Below are 16,124 nucleotides of genomic sequence, written 5' to 3'. Positions count from 1 at the left end.
TAATGCATGAACAGTATGCTGTACATGAACAGATACACGGATCTCGATTAAACTTTTATTTAGTTTAAAATAAATAGACTTTGGTCTAAAGAATTGTCGGCCTCTGGTGGTTTTGGTACAATTCATTGCTATACATGTACTGAATATTTCATTAAATAAATTTGTGATGTTACAAACTTTTAGATCCTGCAGTGTTTGCTATAAAATCTAAAATAAATCTTTTACTTTTTGTCAGAGTGACAGTATTACATTATTACCACCATGGTTTTAAAAGACTCTAACTACTTTACAATCCACCCCTGCTGTGAATTGCCTCGCTGACACACACACACACACACACACACACACACACACACACACACACACACACACACACACACACACACACACACACACACACACACACACACGGTCATGAGAGCAGCTTGTGAACGTTGACTGATCAGAAAAATAGTTAAATAGATAATATCAGATTTAAGTTTAACCATATACATCTAAAATGTTTGATTTTTGCGTGACTTTAAAGAAACTTTTGATAAAACAAACGTTTATATTAAACAGTAGGCTATAAAATACGCGCTGCCACTTCACTTAAAGTCTAAAATAATACTTTATTTTTGTCAGAGCAGACAATATAAGATTCGTTATAATATACACATATTCACACATGGTTTTAAGAAGCCAATAATAAAAACAAACCCTGAAGATGCTATGAATATGTCTTTAATCGTTTAAAAGTTTCTTAACGAAATATATGAACGTACATCCGACGCGTTCTCTGTCACCGCCGGTGATCGACCTTTAGAAAAGACTCACGGACTTCGTGATGCGAATAAACTTTTATTTAGGTTAAAATAAATTTCCTTTAGTCTAAAGAAAGAAGTATTGACGGCGCCTAAGGTTATGGCATAAGGGAATGGTTAAACTATACACGTATACGGAATATATTAAATATTTGTGATGTTACACTCAAAAGTTTTAATCAGAGACTTGGTTCAAGAATTCCCTAAATCTAAAATAAAACTTTACTTTTCTTCAGAGTGGACCGTATTACATTTTACCATCACGGTTTTAAAAGTCTCTAACTAGTTTACAATCCGCCCCTGCTGTGAATTATCTCACACGCACACAGACCCTCACAAATCAGCTTCTGAAACATTGTGTCTGATCAGATACTAAAGAAATAGACCAATAGAAAATATCAGATTTAAGTTTAACCATATACATCTAAAATGTTTGATTCCTTATTGACTTTAAAGAAACTTTTGACAAAACGAACGTTTATATTCAACAGTATTTGCCATAAATATGTGTCCGCACCACCTAAAATCTAAAATAATGCTTTATTTTGTCAGAACATACATGATAAGATTCGTTGTATAATATACACATATTCACACATGGTTTTAAGTAGACATTAATAAAAACAAACCCTGAAGATGGGATGAAAACGTATTAAAATATTTAAAAGTTTATTAAGGTCAGATATAAGTGCGCATCAGCGTAAGTTCTCTGTCACCGTCGGTGCGCGCTTTCACATGTTTTAATCAGAGACTTGGTTCAAGAAACCCCTAAATCTAAAATAAATCTTTATTTTGCAACAGCGGACAGAATTACATTTATTACGTTTATTTTAAAACGACAGATATGAACGCGCACTCGGCTCGTTCTCTATCACCACCGGTGATCAAGCTTTAATACGCCTGAACATAGTGAGCAGGGGTCGTGAAAAGACTCACGGATCTCATGAAGCGGCTAAAATTTTATTTAGTTTAAAATATACAGATTTTCGTCTAAATCAGCACACAGGTCCGCTGAACACCGGACCCCTCTGTGAGATACGCAGTGGGGGCTAAGGCTGGTGAGTACGGATGGGAAAAGAGAGACCGCGGTCATAAAAAGTGACAGAACCTGGACAGTCTAAAACTATAAACTTTATTTTTGACAGCAATAAACATGACAGCATAGGCTTGACATAAAACACACACACACACACAGGAATAACAACGAGCTGATTGACACATCGTAAAACACGCACGGTCCGGGTACTCGCTGTCTAAATCCCGTGATATACGATTCTCAAACCTAGACAGATTGTACAGCTTTTGATTGATAGTCCCGCCCCCTGTCAAAGGGGTCATAAATCAATCAAATTTTGACAGATAGTGGTCCCATATAACTACTATTATATTTATTGGTTCTTCCTAACCCCAAAAAAGCTGGAAGAAATCTGAAAAAAGACAAACCAAAGCTTGGGTCTTAAGAGGTTAAGATATGGAATACCATTCCCATGAATCTACTAAATTTAAATTGCATCAGAGCACAAAAAGTAAAGCGTCTAGTGTCAATGAGACTTAGTCAATAAGATAAACAGTGCCCATTCATTTCAACTACAACAAATTATGCTGTCCTTCAAACAACAGTCTATGTTTCATCTTAACCAAAGAAAACATCTCAAGGTCGCAGAATCCAGTAAGTCTGGAAAGCTGTGAAATTCTGAAATAATTAATTTTCTTTATCTGCCTTCAGTTTCCTCCCTGTCTGCAGGGCCTTCCGTTCAAGCCATCTTATCTCAGCGGCCCACGGACACATGGAGCGGGCAGTAGTTTATAAAACAATGCCTTTCTTTCAGAGGAAATCAGTTTGGGAGGTTTTCGGATACTGGCAATGCATTCGGAAAGAAAACAGGGCAGTGGACAAGTAAAATATAAAATGAATAAGGGAGAAATAAATGGTGTAGGGTGATGCGGTATCCGCAGGTAACCCCTTACAAAATGTGTTCACATAAAAGGCATGATTTATACCCAGGTCTTACCGCACTCGAAGCGAAGACTAAACCTCTACGTCTTACACTTTAATAACAACATTTACTGGTTTTCCTTTGTGCCCCCTCAAAAAAGCCTTAAGTCCTTAAACCAAGCTGACCACCTCCCTTCCCATGATTCCTTGCAGCCTAAGAGGAAGGAAGGCCTCTGCACATGTCATATTTCACAATGGCTTGCTAAATTCTTTGGTTTTTCTCCCCCACCCCTACTGCACGTACACCTAAACACACACACACACACCTCCAACCTAACGCACACTACTGTAATAAAAAGCAGATTTTACCTCCAACACGTAAAAGCTTCACAAACCTCCCATGCACAAAACTAACTCAAAGAAATACTTAAACGCACAGCCCTAGACTTGAAGCAGAACAATTCCTTGGCACACGACCAGATAGCATGCTTGTAAGACTTGATTTTGGCATGCTTGATTTTGACTGGAGGTCTATGGAGGAAGTCCTCAGGGTCAGATAGCGGATTTACAGCTGAGATAAGATGGTGCAATCAGCTTTATTCAGGCGCCCAGTCACACAAACGTCTAAGCAATGAGTGATGCGTCTTGTTAATGTTCACTACTTGCAACACTTTTAACAAACACTCCTGATATTCACCCATTGTGCTGATAGGACTGCAGATCTGAGAACAGTTGTGCACATCCTGACTACGAGATAAGGATAAGACTGCAGTAAGAACTTGACTGGACACTCATTAAGCCACAGAAACCTGTCACTGCAAAAAAAATACTTTTTTACTTAGTATTTTTGTCTTGTTTTCAGTAAAAAATATCTAAAAATTCTTAAATTAAGATGCTTTTTCTTGATGAGCAAAATGATCTAAAAAATAAGTCTAGTTTTTAGCCAAAAAATATAAAATGTAAGTGAATTTCTGCTTAAAACAAGCAAAAATATCTGCCAATGGGGTGAGAAAAAAAATCTTGAAATAAGATTTAGTTAATTCAAGCAAAATTTTCTGTTTTAAGCAGCAATTCACTTAAATTTTATATTTTTGTCTAAAAACTAGACTTATTTTCTTAGATCATTTTGCTCATTAAGAAAAAAGCATCTTGATTTAAGAATTTTTAGATATTTCTACTGAAAACAAGATAAAAATACTAAGTTAGAAAGTCATTTTTTTGCAGTGCTTTATCTCAAAATATCTGCAAGAAAAATAATAAGTCACGCTGTCATCATTAAAATGCTCTGCACACTTGTAAACTGGAGTACAAGGCGGCACATGCCTTAACTGGTTTGCTGTCTGTGTTAGATGGTTACAGCACAAACATTCAACTATTATAGACATATAATTAAGGGTTTAGTGAACACTTACAAAAAAGTACAATGGTATCTTTTACAATGGTATTTCCATATTTCTCTTGTTAGATAGTGAATGCAGGAAAATGCAAATGGACTGGCCAGTCCATTAAAAGGCTTGGAAATTTACTCACTAATTTATTCTCCAAGATGTTTATGTCTTTCTTTGTTCAGTCGAGAAGAAATTAAGTTTTTAGTTAATTAAGCAGTTTTAAAGTGCTCTAAATCAGTGGTTCCCAAACGTTTTCAGCGTGCGGCCCCCCTTGTGTATGGTGCATTCCTCGCGGCCCCCCAAAGAAAATTTGTGACAAAAAACTGTTCTAAACTCAACATTTTACTAAAACACATATTAACTTATACAAAAAAGTAGTGCTTTTGGTTAGTAGCCTTATTTTTTATGTTTAATTACACAGAATTCATGATAAATTAATGTATTTTATAAAATGTCATAAAACTGGGGCCCCCCTGGCACCATCTCGCGGCCCCCCAGTTTAAAAACCCCTGCTCTAAATGATCCCAACCGAGGCATAAGGGTATTATCTAGCAAAACGATCTTCATTTTTGCCAAAAACATAAATATTTACTTTTAAACCACAAATTTTTTTGCACTAGCCGTGTGACACCCCAAGTATTATGTAATCACAACAAAAAGTCAAGCGTTATACATGTGAAACGCACACTTGTGGACCATTTTAAACTATAAACTGACACAAAGACATTATATTATATCATTATATCATTCCACATACAACAACATTGGAACGGTCATTTTTCTACACACTTGAAAACACTGAAGTGGTATTTTCGCATACGTCATGCATGACCTTTCGACATGATTTCGTAATATGTAAGGTCGCGCTGGCACAACACACGGCTAGTGCAAGACAAGAAGTTGTGGTTAAAAAGTACATATTTATTATTTTTTGGTGAAAATGACGATCGTTTTGCTAGTTAAGACCCTTATGCCTTGGTTGGGATCGTTTAGAGCGCATTGAAAGTGCACTAAAACTGCAATTTAAACTGCGTTGAAACTGTAAACTGTTGAGGTCCACTAAAGTCCACTATATAGAGAAAAATCCTGGAATGTTTTCCTCAAAAACAAATATATATATATATTTTCTTCTCGACTGAACAAAGAAAGACAACAACAATTTGGATGATATGGGGGTGAGAATTTTTTTTATTTTTTTAAAGAAAGTGAAAAATTTCTTAAAATCCTTAAAAGATACCATGATGGTATAATCATAACATCAACGATCTGACATCATCTGCACAGTAAAGATGGCTGATTAGCTTATTTAGTCCAACAAGTTCACGTCCACTGGAAAATGAAAAATATTGATAATTTACTCACTTCCAGGCCATCCAAGAGGAGGAATTTTTCTTCAGTAGAAAAGGAGTTTTAGCTAAAATGATGATAATGAGTGATGTGTACATCTTAAGAAGTGACTCAACCAGTCTGAACAAGATGAATGTTATTTAAAACATTTTTACTAGTAACTGTCCCAGCCAAATGCTGCTAGCATGTCTGAAACTCTGGACGAACTTCAATCGCTTCCATGTGACCTACTAACTTAAGCCTAAAGTATACTTCAACCGTCCACGCTCGTGCCGCATCCACATGATGTATTTTTAGTCATCAGGAGGGTCTGCCTTCAGTTTTTCTTTATCTGAGGCTAACATTAGTGTGGCGTCCCCATCCCTCTGTGGCTTTTAAAGAAGCCATGGCATGAAAATGTTAGCATTGCCACTTTGTAGGTGTGAGCAAAAATTAGGTCATTGAAATTTGGCTCTCCTTATGATGTTATAATAATACCAGCCCTTAATCTGCACTATCCAACCACAGCACTGCCATTTAATGCAGAGAGAGAAAGAGAGAAAGAAAAAATAATTGACAGCACAATTGCATCAAACCACCATCACTGTGATCAGTGTTTGCACTTCATCTGCTCATTTGCATTTAAAGGACACCCCCAAAACGACGCATTTTTGCTCACACCTACAAAGTGGCAATGCTAACATTTTCATGCCATGGCTTCTTTAAGAGTGCAAAAACATTATTTGAAATGTGCCCTTCTGCCACATTCATGACACATACGTGGACCGTTTAAGCTATTTAAGTGATGGATTACTGGTGATAATATTACAACTAATGTTCATTTTCTTGCACAAAGCAGTTGTTTGGCTACATAAGACGTCAATATATTGCTAAGAGCGGAGATTTATTTTGCTTTTTCAAGGGCCAGGATTTTTAGCATCTTGCATGGCCTATGTGGAGGAGTGAATTACCAGCAACTTTTCATTTTTAACACTTTAAGTAAGTACTTCAGAGCAAAGTGCACTGCAAACACTTCCCTAACGAAACCACAAATGGTCAACAAGTGACTAATAAAGGCGGGAAAGCCAAAGTGTGCATGGGGGTCTGTGTCATTTCCAGAGGTGATCTCATACAGGAAGTGATCTCAGAGATGTGGCCAAAAAGAATGAAAGTTCTGATATCGATTGATGTGTTTCTCTAAATGACTAGAAGCGGCATGCCTTCAACAAATATGTCATGTTTCCATGTAGTAGGGCTGCATGATTATGACCAAAATTATAACTGGCAATTATCTACCTCTAAAAACAAACGGTGCTATAAAGCACCAAAAGTGGTTCTTTGCTCGTAATCATAGAAGAACCATTTTTAGTGCCATATAGCACCGGTGAAGCACCTGTGAAGCACCTGTGTAAAACCATATAGAGCTATGTAGAACCATATGTGGTGCTATATGGCCCCTATTTGGTTCTACACCGGTGCAACACAGGTGCTTCCCCGGTGCTATATGGCAATAAAAACGGTTCTTCTATGATTACGAGCAAAGAACCACTTTTGGTGCTATATAGCACAGTTTGTTTAAATTCCGATTATTATTGCTGATTAATAGACTTTAAATTCAAGTTTTGAAATGTTTTATAATGCGTCATCATGATGTTGCTGTGAGGGGGCCACCACAAAATCTCTGATATTTCAGCAGACATGTCTCAGATCTCTTTGTTTAATGTAAATTTAGGATACAGTCAGTGTCACCCTCAGTGTCGGCGCCACGAGCGGGCCCTAGGGGGCATGGCCCGGCCACTTGAGTCACTGTGCTCCCTTACTTCTCAAAATAACAATGAACTTAATAATTAAAAAAATGCTGCAAATACATTTGGTTATACAATGAATACTGAATAAAATTCGGAGTATAATTAATAAAAAATAATAATTAAAATACTAACCCACAATGTTTAAGAATGTGGGGCTTGTAGTGCAGACCGTGCTGAACTCTGGGTAATGTAGTCGAGGAGCGCTGTGTTTGCATGTGCGTTGTTAATAGTGATACACAGAAGGAAATACGAGCTGTTTTCATGTTTATCTCAAGTTTATTTGCAAGTTTTGCCCTGCCACCCGGGTGTTCAGATGATGTAAACCTGATAAGAAAGCGATGGAGACTGTTTCGTTGGAAATAATAAAAAAAAGTGCTTCGGAACCACATTGTCTGCTCATCACTGCGTGTAAACAAACCCGAGTGAACTGTTACAACTACCGTCACGATAGCCGAGGTGGATGATAAAAAGGTAACAAATGCTAACATAGTCAGCCAGATACACGCAGCCACTACATTTGAACAACACAAATTCTTAAAGGTATCCCCAGTGTTTTGTCTGCACTGAAAGTTACTGTCACATTCGGGGGCTCAATCGCCAACTCATTTTCTGTCTAAATAATGTATACTTGTAAGTCTTGGCATTTGAGCAAGACGAAGAAATTTCACGACAAATAAAAGTTTTAAAAAGTCCTCTCGTCGCCTGCAGCTCTTCTGAAGGTAAAACGCATTAATTCTGGTGTTAGATATGTCAGTCAGTAACATTGTTTTCTTTTGCTGTTATTTGGTTGTGTACTGGTCTTTATGATTTGCGTGAGTTATCCAGTCTTGCACTTTAACGTCATTATAAGTTATGGTTTTACTATAGTGAGGGATTTATTTGCGACAACAACTTGGCTGGCTGTATCAATCCTGCTAATTTCACGGCTAGTTGCTATATGAGTAAATATATAGACATAACATTTTGATTTGATGTCTTTTATTAGCTTATTTTTAAGAAATGCAAACCTTCTGGCAAAACGTTTCCAGACGCGTTATAACAAGTTAAAAGTCAAAAGAGGAACATTCGGTTTAATCATTGTAAATACAATCTCATATACGTTATTAATTATGCATATTTATTCTGTATTAATTCGTTGGTATTAAACTGGCCCTGTTAACGTGACTCGCTCGCAGTACCCGGGTGAGGCTGTGTTTCAGGCGGTTGTTCAAGGAATAAAATACCTTTGAATGTTGCGACTGGCCAGTGGCCAATCAGTACCAAGCATTTTACAGTGCCATGTAGTAATAATAATAATAAAATAATAAGATGAACCAGGTGCCCCACCAGTAAAATAGGAGGCCCCCTCATTCTGTATTCTCTGGCGCCGACACTGGTCACCCTGGACTCAGCCGGCATGGAGGCATAGATCTACACGTAAGCACCTGTATGTCTGCAGACTACATTGTGCTTTGAGCTTTCTTTTAAAAAACATGCTTCAAACTCAGATTTAAGGAACTCATAAAGTTTCTTATTCTTCAACAAAAAGTAAATCCCTGACTGAATTCAAGAAAAAGCATTTCAAAAAGTGCTGCTTATACAGATCACCATCTAATTCCACCAGCCACCAGATACAGCATCATGAATGGGATTTGTCTGCCGTCAGCAAACATTAGCAGGCATGTAACAGACATGATTAACTACACAGCAGGTTAATGATTTATAGTTATAGCCTGCAGCCTGACACACAGTCTCCTTTACACAAAGCCACACAGTCTTATATCTGTGGGGTCTGGGTCTGAGATAAGATAATAAGTGGGGCAGAGCAATGCAGTGACATGCATTTTTACCACCTATACTTATGAATGGATTGTACTGGTGAAGACAAAACACAAGCCAGCATGCTTGTAGATTTGCGAACACCACAATTCACTGTGTACTGTACCAAAATAGCCGAATGCGTAAAATGTCGAAAATGACGACACTATTTTTCACAGCGATGACATAGAACCATTTTTGTTTCCCAAAACTGAACCATCTTAAAATAACTATTTCTTAACTTTTATAGTTTCTGCGAACGTTAAAGGTCATTTTAGACAGCCATCTATGGTTCTTCAATACCATACTAATCTTTGCATAGTATGCATACTTTATTCTGCATTAATACTCAGTAAATAGTTAATTTTCTGAATGCGCAAAGTACCAAGATGAATGACTGCAGTTGCCAAAATGTGCACAATTTACAGCAAAGCATTCAGCTTGAAATTCCATATTCGTGTGACTAATGAACTGCAAGTAACATCAGCCACTACTTTTATTGCATACTTTTGACTTCTTATTTGATCGGACTGCCAAGAGACCTTGGCTGTGTTCAGACTAGCATACAACCATGCTATCACGTTTTGCTACTGTAAATAAAATAGCATTTAAACCTTTTGCAGTGTTTCTAAATCATTACACAATGCATACTCCATCTACCACAATGTGTTTCTACAAATCGCTAATTATTGCATACTAGCAGCATCCAACCTACACACAGCAGCTTCAAAATGTTTAACACATGTGGTGACATGTTTGTTTAAAGACATTAGGCTGCACGACCGCCGGGCCAACTATGTATGCAGAGCCAGCGGAGAGACGGGTAATGCAGCGGCCTGCTCGGTGATGGATGAGTAAGATTATCACCAACAGATGCACAGAGAGCACCATATCCTTTCTACAAACCCCAAAGGTGATTCAGGCTACTTTAATAGTAAAATATGCTCAAAGGTACAGAGACGGTGACAAACCAGTGACATGTATTTTGGAAACCGAAGCATGCGTTGCTGTGATTTCGATCAGAAGGGTCTGGGACTGCCCATGTTCGCATGGTGCGATCAGCCAATCACGTCAGGACCATTAGTCAGACGCATTTACGACTTGGGTGTAGGCTCAAAAATGTATCAAGAAAAAAAATAGCCATTTGCAAAGATGATACGCAAGTAGGAAAGCAGGCTGCAAATTTACAGTGTGCCCTCTTGTTATCAATTTTTAATAGCCATGATACTGATATATAATGATAAGCATATCTAGGTTTTATTGTAATTACAGAATATTCGAGCATATGTCAATAAATACCATGGCACTAACGTAGTGAATGGCCAAAGACCATAGAATTGCCATGATATACTGCATGGTGTTGTGCAAAAGTCTTAGTCCAAAGTTTTAATGACCATCCATCCATATTTATTTTTGCTCACTTTATTAACATACAAACAGTAAAGACAGGAAATATGTACACAAAATGTACAAATTCCACAATTTTCAGAACAAAATAGCTTCTTCTGGCAAACATCAGTATTGAGTTTGACTTCTCTTGGCTCTAAACACATTTGAACTCGTTTCAGGAGACTAAAGTCATTGGATTAGAATTAGAAATAGGAATATTTAAGGGATCCTGCAGGTTCCTGCTATTGCTTAAATTTAAGAGAACTCACACTATGCTACATTAAATACTACAAACAATTATACTGTATTTTCTGGTTGTAATCTAATCAAGAGACTGAGAAATAATTATAAATGGTCACTATACATTTGCAAAAACAACACATTTTATGGTGACATTAGGGTTGCCGCGGTGACGTAATTTTCCCACCGGTTAATCGGCGTGTCACAAACTCGGTGATCCCGGTATCACAGAGTGGGAGGGGCTTATAAATGCGCATGCAGACGTGCACATTTTACTTTCACTTTTGAATTACGCAACTGTTTAAATGCAGCGCTTGCGTAAGCTGCGTTAAATCGCCTATGAATTTGCATGCAATGTGAGTGCAACAGCTGGTTTACTTAAGTGCTTGAGTCAATGTGCGCAGGTAATTCTCACAGAACCCGCCAGTCCCAAGCAGAGCAACCGGCTACTTCTCCATAAAAGCGCTGCTTGAATGATGGGTTTAATATTTTTCTTGATGAAAAACACAACAACAAAACGATCTCGCTTATATTAAAAATCATATATGTATATTATTACAAAAACGAGCAAAGCACGCGGCTTCTGTCATCATCTGGTCAGTCAGCTCGCCTTGCAAACTCTGACAGAAATAAATGAAATCTGACACCTGCGGCTGCTCTGTGACGTGACGCGCGTTCAGCCCCGCTGAATTCAGACAACAGACACATTCAGTTGTAAGTGTTTGCTCTCTCTAACGAAACTAAATGATTTAATTACTCTAAAATATCAAAACGACGGTGAAAGACGGTGTCGCGGTGGGCAAGTGATATAACCGGTGAGAGGCTGAAGCACCGGTTATCACCATTTCACCGACTATCGCGGCAAGCCTAGGTGACATGACATCATTATGGTTGACTAAAGCCCAATTTATACTTCTGCGTTGATTGAACACTGTAGCCTACACCGTAGATTGACGCGCACCTCTCCAAAAAAATGTAACAATGTGTCAGTGCAACGCGGACCGCAAGCAGTGTGATTGGTCTGCTAGAACCCCTCCCACGTAACGTCAATCTAGTAATTTTCACCAAAGCGCACATTTTGGCTTATTTTCATGTGCTAGTGTCAGCAAGTAAATGCAATGCAGCAACAAAGCGGTTGTAGCAGTAAAAACACAACGAACGATGCAGAAGACGTTGTGAGTGCTATCGGATGCAAATTGTGGGTTTGGAAATATTTTGTATTTGGAAAATGGATTGGACAAATAGATTTGCCAGCACCAGCTGAAACACTTTGACTGATGCTATTATAAGCTTGATTTTATGTGACTTTTTTCCCTTGCTATATATTTTTCTTTATTAAAAAAAGAATGTCCCAATTGGGACAGAGATTGCGCCATTTTCAAAGAGTTTAATTAAATGTTCATGTTACAGGGCTCGAAATTGCGACCATTTTGGTCGCATATGCGACCGAAATTTAATCTGTGCGACCTTAAAATATATTTGGGAGCATTTGTGCGACTGCCCATTTTGTTGTGACACGAGTTGATTGTGATTCTGCGTGCTGGCGCTGTCCCAGGTTCAGTGTTCTCTCCAACGATACATAACCAATCAAATTTCACCATGAAGTTCTTGCGTTTAATGAAGACCACAGATTGGCTAATATGAGCGTCAGTCATTCCTTGTTGCGGTGAAGCGCGGAAATGTGAAAAGACGAACGCGTCGCGAGCATGACGAGAGCGAGCCGATTACAGCCAAGGTTATTACTGTATTTTTCCGGATTCAAATGTAACTCCACCACCGGAAAATACGAGTTGACGTTAAACCTTTCAGAGAGAGTGGCTTAAAGATTTCGAGTGTCTCCGCTATGAAAATGTAACTTTCTGTGTACTGTAAATCCTGTAAAACGGCGTTAATTGCGGAATCACAACATTTTAAGCGCCAGACGTACCTTGCTTAAACATGGCGAAAGTGCCAAAAACACAAGACGTCTCATGACAAATGTGTTTATTATTGATGGAGACACCAACCTGTCTGTCAAAGTGTGTTTGATGGTGTATGTGCGCATGCGCTGGTGAATGGACATTCGACAAACATCCTTGTGGTCCATATGTTGCTGTGGAATACGACAATGCTGATGGTATGTTTTTGTTGTATTTTTTAAAACATTGCCTATTTAGTAGTAAAAGCATCCTGGTAAAAAGATATCCCAATTATCAATACCAATATATATTAGCCTTCTATATTAGGGTCACTTTTGTAATGTCACAATTAATCAGTGTTTTACGTGTTTGCTAGATTTTCTATGTAATCTTAATCATGTTACTTGTAATTGTTAAATTATTATTGCTGCTATACTATTTCAACAGCATTTGGGTATTAATTTAGGAATTTATGCAGCAAAAAATAAAATAAAATAAAATAGAAGACCAACTTTTAAATGCTGGCCATAGGATGTGTAAAGCCCGGTGGTGGTGTTTTATTTTTAATAAAATAAATCTATTAACATTTACATTGTAGTTTACATGTACATTGTGCTTTTTAATTTTTGGATGGATGCGCCTACATTTTTGCTGGTGCTCCTAACTCTTTAAAGTTGGGAGCACCAGTGCTACCAAATAAAAAAGTTAATTTTGAGCCCTGTGTTATATATTTTGGTTGTGAGTTATTAAAAATGTAACTGCTTAACTAGGCACGTAATATTAAAGTATCGATAAATTAATCAAATGGAATCAAAGAAAAGTTCCATGTAGAAGATAATCCACATTGTATAGTATCGCAATGAAGTGTCTGATTTACCTTTACTGCAAAAGTATAAATTGCACTTGAGACTTAAGTTTAGGTATCTACTGCACAACCACCAACAAATTTCTCAATGCCAGATAAACTTAAGACACACTAATACATCCTACAAACACATCAGACAAAAGCCGTCCACTTGTAAAAAGTGTCTGAATATAGGGCTTCTCCCTGCTGGAATCTGGCCTGACACACATCAACTCAAGTGCCAAATACAAGCAGACAGTCATCTTACAGCACCTGTGTGTGTAGATTTGACTAGGCTATACTTGCCAAATGTTCAGAAATACATATTTTTGTTCAAAAAAAATTCAAAATACAATATTGTATTAGGATAGGATAGAAACTCCAACTAGTGAGGACATTTTCTTATCATGTTTTACCTCAAATATAAGCTTATGAAAGATCTTTCTATTTTAAAGAAAGATTTGTCTTTGGCATTATAATCGTAGTTCACTCCAACTCTTTTACATAACTCATTTAATTATTGATTGTAATTAAAGGTAAACTGTGTTAACCGCACCACTAGCAGCACCAAACAAAAACTAAAATAATGTCTGTTTTCATTTAGGTTTATTTAAACACTCCCTTGACCAGTCAAACAGAGAGCTTTGTCGCAACCTGCAGCATTGTTTGAGCAGTTATTACCGTGTCATATCGGTCAGAAAGTCAAACAAACAATAAAGAAACAAACTCTCTAGGAAAAGTCATCACAGTTCTGCAGCCATATCTATAACACCTCCAAGCAGCTTTTGCTATCAAACAAGACAGAGTTTCATGTACTTGAATAGGGGAAAACCAATATCTTACAATCATTGCTAAGGTCACAAAAAACAACATATTTCTGACCAGCATTCATTAAACCAGACAACTGTGCCTTAACTGTTCCTTACGGTCAAATTTTGCACAAACAAGTTAATGCACAAATGTAAGCAAGTACTTCACAACACTCTCTACGTCAAAAATCTAGTAGACAAAAATCAGTATGTCAAGCTAATATGTCCAAATTCACAGTATTCAATAAACAGTAGGCAAAGATTTTCAAGTGTGCAAAATATCTACAAAAATACCTCAATTTCATAAAACATACCTTTATGACGGATTTTGTGGTCCAGAGTCACATACACATATCAGACTGGTTAGAAATGTTAAAGGTGCCAAAGAATGCATTGAAATAATATGTTAGATTGTTCTCCGATATCTACATACAAGGTATGTGCAAAAATTATCCAAAAACTTTTTACATGTCCATTGATTTGCCCTCAAAATGAAAGGTCTATTATTACCTTATTTAAAAGGGTCATGAATAATAATGTTGCGCTCTGCTTTGATTGGCTGTCAGTCAGTAGCTGGTAGCTTTTAAAGTAAACAGTCCTTATATTTTTGACAAAGATACAGATTTTGAGGAATAATCGATTGTTAATGGACATTTCTGAGTGTTAAGTTTGTGGGGGGTTTTCAGTATGGACTAGGGTTGTGCCAATAGACGATAGTATTGTGTGTATTGACAATCGTCAGACATATCGCTAATAGCGGCCTTTCATGACGATAGTTGGCGATAGTTATTTTCATCATAGTTTCACATTACCATGTGCATTGCATGCATTTCTTCGCATGAGAGCATTTGTGGGCCTCACTTTGCGCAATAGAGCTTGTAATGCGTGCGGATTCTTTCTCGCACGAACGTGGACTCAATGCGCACGTCTTGGACTTTTGCTCGGACCTAAATGCGCGCACCATGGACTCATTCTAGCACAACTTGTAATACGCGTGGCTCTGACATTTCCCTGCAGATAAGTTGTTAGGTGCACAAAGGGTTAAAACCAATGAGTTTGCCATGCAGAAAATTTTACATCAGATCAGAATACAAAATTTTAGAGTGCCTGGACTTAATGATGCAGATGGATTAATGTCATAAGTTTTAAAGCAACACTATGTAGTTTTTTTACCTTTAAATAAAGTCTCTAAAATTATTTCAGTGATAGATCAACTTTTAACTGGACAAATTGTACTGTTGCTGCAACCTGAGCAACCTCCTAGCTGCTACAAGTACACTCTGAAAGTGGCGGTGGAGGGTAGGAAACACAGCCCCGCCCCTCCCCCTGCCTGCAGAAGAGTGTCTGATACCAGGCACTGTTGTGCTTTTCAACCACATGGGGGAGCTGTAAGTCATTTTTACATGGAAACTACATAGTGTTGCTTTAAGAAGGTTGCGGTCATCACAGTGTCGCCCTTGCTTCTTTTTTGTCCACCAATCAAGTGCTGTGTCATAAATAAGTCAAAATTAACAAATAATAAATAAATAAATACATGAGTAAACTACTGCCCGCCCCCCGATACTATCGGCGATCTTACTGGTTGACGATAGGACGATCTCTAAATGGGGCATTTCGCTCAAAACTAGTATGGACCTACAAAACATAATTGTAAGTTAAAGTCAATAGTAGAACTAGCCTAAACGCTAGCATATATCATAAATCATTTAATGTTGATGGCATACATCTTGACTGTAACAGTCGATGTTATGTTGAGATTGGCCTCTTTTTCAGTGGACTTTTGCATGCACAAAGTTTACATAAGAATGAGGAAACAATCGCGTTTGAAACTCATATGTCTTAGCATTCATCTATGCAGTTTCCATTCTATGGCACCTTTAAAATAA

The 16,124-nt window shown here is 37.6% G+C and overlaps 1 protein-coding gene across 5 annotated transcripts in view; it reads right to left on the bottom strand.

Moving 5' to 3' along the window:
* The window catches only part of LOC129416745 (echinoderm microtubule-associated protein-like 4), a 158,051-nt gene that overhangs the window by 85,974 nt on the left and 55,953 nt on the right, over positions 1 to 16,124 (bottom strand). The window lies entirely within an intron of this gene.

This window comes from Misgurnus anguillicaudatus, chromosome 11, assembly GCF_027580225.2.
Source record: "Misgurnus anguillicaudatus chromosome 11, ASM2758022v2, whole genome shotgun sequence".
NCBI lineage: Eukaryota > Metazoa > Chordata > Actinopteri > Cypriniformes > Cobitidae > Misgurnus > Misgurnus anguillicaudatus.
Note: the sequence above shows the minus strand (reverse complement) of the source record. Positions and strands in the feature narration are given on the sequence as shown.